Source organism: Rutidosis leptorrhynchoides, chromosome 1 (assembly GCF_046630445.1).
Source record: "Rutidosis leptorrhynchoides isolate AG116_Rl617_1_P2 chromosome 1, CSIRO_AGI_Rlap_v1, whole genome shotgun sequence".
NCBI lineage: Eukaryota > Viridiplantae > Streptophyta > Magnoliopsida > Asterales > Asteraceae > Rutidosis > Rutidosis leptorrhynchoides.
The window spans coordinates 160,333,502-160,337,053 of record NC_092333.1 but is presented as its reverse complement, the minus strand read 5'-3'; positions in this window follow the sequence as shown (position 1 = coordinate 160,337,053).

Here is a 3,552-nt window from a genome sequence, read left to right as displayed (position 1 = left end):
CCAAGGAACTTAAGGTAGTAATGATGTTCATAACATCATTCAATTCATACATAAAAAGCTGTCTTATTCAACGTTATAAACTTGTAATCACTAGAACATAGTTTAGTTAATTCTAAACTTGTTCGCAAATAAAGTTAATCCTTCTAACTTGACTTTTAAAATCAACTAAACACATGTTCTATATCTATATGATATGCTAACTTAATGATTTAAAACTGAAAACACGAAAAACACCGTAAAACCGGATTTACGCCGTCGTAGTAACACCGCGGGCTGTTTTGGGTTAGTTAATTAAAAACTCTGATAAACTTTGATTTAAAAGTTGTTATTCTGGAAAAATGATTTTTATTATGAACATGAAACTATATCCAAAAATTATGGTTAAACTCAAAGTGGAAGTGTGTTTTCTAAAATGGTCATCTAGACGTCGTTCTTTCGACTGAAATGACTACCTTTACAAAAACGACTTGTAACTTATTTTTCCGACTATAAACCTATACTTTTTCTGTTTAGATTCGTAAAATAGAGTTCAATATGAAACCATAGCAATTTGATTCACTCAAAACGGATTTAAAATGAAGAAGTTATGGGTAAAACAAGATTGGATAATTTTTCTCATTTTAGCTACGTGAAAATTGGTAACAAATCTATTCCAACCATAACTTAATCAACTTGTATTGTATATTATGTAATCTTGAGATACCATAGACACGTATACAATGTTTCGATCTATCATGTCGACACATCTATATATATTTCGGAACAACCATAGACACTCCATATGTGAATGTTGGAGTTAGCTATGCAGGGTTGAGGTTGATTCCAAAATATATATAGTTTGAGTTGTGATCAATACTGAGATACGTATACACTGGGTCGTGGATTGATTCAAGATAATATTTATCGATTTATTTCTGTACATCTAACTGTGGACAACTAGTTGTAGGTTACTAACGAGGACAGCCGACTTAATAAACTTAAAACATCAAAATATATTAAAAGTGTTGTAAATATATTTTGAACATACTTTGATATATATGTATATATTGTTATAGGTTCGTGAATCAACCAGTGGCCAAGTCTTACTTCCCGACGAAGTAAAAATCTGTGAAAGTGAGTTATAGTCCCACTTTTAAAATCTAATATTTTTGGGATGAGAATACATGCAGGTTTTATAAATGATTTACAAAATAGACACAAGTACGTGAAACTACATTCTATGGTTGAATTATCGAAATCGAATATGCCCCTTTTTATTAAGTCTGGTAATCTAAGAATTAGGGAACAGACACCCTAATTGACGCGAATCCTAAAGATAGATCTATTGGGCCTAACAAACCCCATCCAAAGTACCGGATGCTTTAGTACTTCGAAATTTATATCATATCCGAAGGGTGTCCCGGAATGATGGGGATATTCTTATATATATGCATCTTGTTAATGTCGGTTACCAGGTGTTCATCATATGAATGATTTTTATCTCTATGTATGGGATGTGTATTGAAATATGAAATCTTGTGGTCTATTGTTACGATTTGATATATATAGGTTAAACCTATAACTCACCAACATTTTTGTTGACGTTTAAAGCATGTTTATTCTCAGGTGAATACTAAGAGCTTCCGCTGTTGCATACTAAAATAAGGACGAGATTTGGAGTCCATGCTTGTATGATATTGTGCAAAAACTGCATTCAAGAAACTTATTTTGTTGTAATATATTTGTATTGTAAACCATTATGTAATGGTCGTGTGTAAACAGGATATTTTAGATTATCATTATTTGATAATCTACGTAAAGCTTTTTAAACCTTTATTGATGAAATAAAGGTTATGGTTTGTTTTAAAATGAATGCAGTCTTTGAAAAACGTCTCATATAGAGGTCAAAACCTCGCAACGAAATCAATTAATATGGAACGTTTTTAATCAATAAGAACGGGACATTTCAGTTGGTATCCGAGCGTTGGTCTTAGAGAACCAGAATTTTGCATTAGTGTGTCTTATCGAGTTTGTTAGGATGCATTAGTGAGTCTGGACTTCGACCGTGTTTACTTGAAAAATGATTGCTTAACAAATTTTTGTTGGAAACTATATATTATTAACATGTATATATTAGGTGATATATTAATCTCTTAACATGTTTGATATTGTGTGATAGATGTCTACCTCTAGCACAAATCCCATTGACTCACCTAATAATAACGAAGAGTCGAATATATATTGGACTGATTCACAAGTTCCCGAAGAGGAACCGGAAGAAGAATCAGAACCGGAAGAAGAATCAGAACCGGAAAAGGAGGAACCGGAGGAGGAAATAGAACTGGTGGGGGAAATAATAAAACGGTTAAGTAAAAGAAAATCCTCAACCAACCGACCATGGTTAATTATGGTCAATGGTGTTTCCGCCAAGGAAGCAAAATATTGGGAGGATTACCAATTCTCCGATGAATCGGATTCCGACGAGAATTCCGATGATGTTATAGAAATTACCCCAACTGAATTTAAAAAGGCAAAAGAAAAAAATAAGGGAAAGGGCATAAAAATAGAGAAATCTAATTCCAACCCCGATGAACTTTACATGTATCGTCACCTCCCGAAGTCCTTAAGTTGTAACAATGACCCGGGAACCTCTAAACCATCAGGTTTTTCTAAACCGTTGTGGAAAACGACAGCTAGTATTAGGGGAACATCATATATCCCTAGAAACTTGGCAAAACGAACCAAAAACTGAAGAAGAAGAAACGAGCGAGTCGGAATAAGATGGTTGTATTCGTGTGGTGTAATATATGTAATATAGTGTGCTTATGCTTTATGATATATGTAAAAATTGTTTGTATTAATAAGTAATTTTTTTATGAATCTAACTCTTGTCTATTTTACAGTTTAAAAGCACAAAATGGATAGACAACCCAATATTTTAAGAGACCTACCCGGAGACATGATTGATGAAATCTTGTCTAGAGTCGGTCAGAATTCCTCGGCACAACTATTTAAGGCGAAATCAGTTTGTAAGACATTCGAAGAACGTTCCAAGAATGTCTTGGTTTATAAGAGACTTTCGTTTAAAAGATGGGGGATATCAAATTGGGAAACCCATAAGTTACGATGTGTTTACTTTGACGCATATATTGCGGGGAACCCAAATGCTATTTTACGCAACGGGTTAAGAAATTATTTTGACTCAATGTATCCGAATATAGGACTTCATGATTTAGAAAAAGCGGCTAACATGCAACATAAAGAAGCATGCTATGCTTACGGGTTAGTAATGCTCGCTTCTCACCAAAGTGAGAAAAAGAACATCGGGCTACAACTATTAAACAAAACGTTCCCACAAGTGACGGAGTCGGTAATTGGGGTAAGAAATGAGGTTTTTAGGTTATTACGAGACTGTTGGTCATTACGTAACCCTCGTCCCTTTGACGACGTTACAACACGCTGTCTTATCAACGGCCATAACGGTTATGTTCCACAAGACCAAGGATGGGAAGTAGTCCTAGTAAAACCAGAATGCATGACTTGTTTCTGGACGTATGAATTACGTGTCTTTAT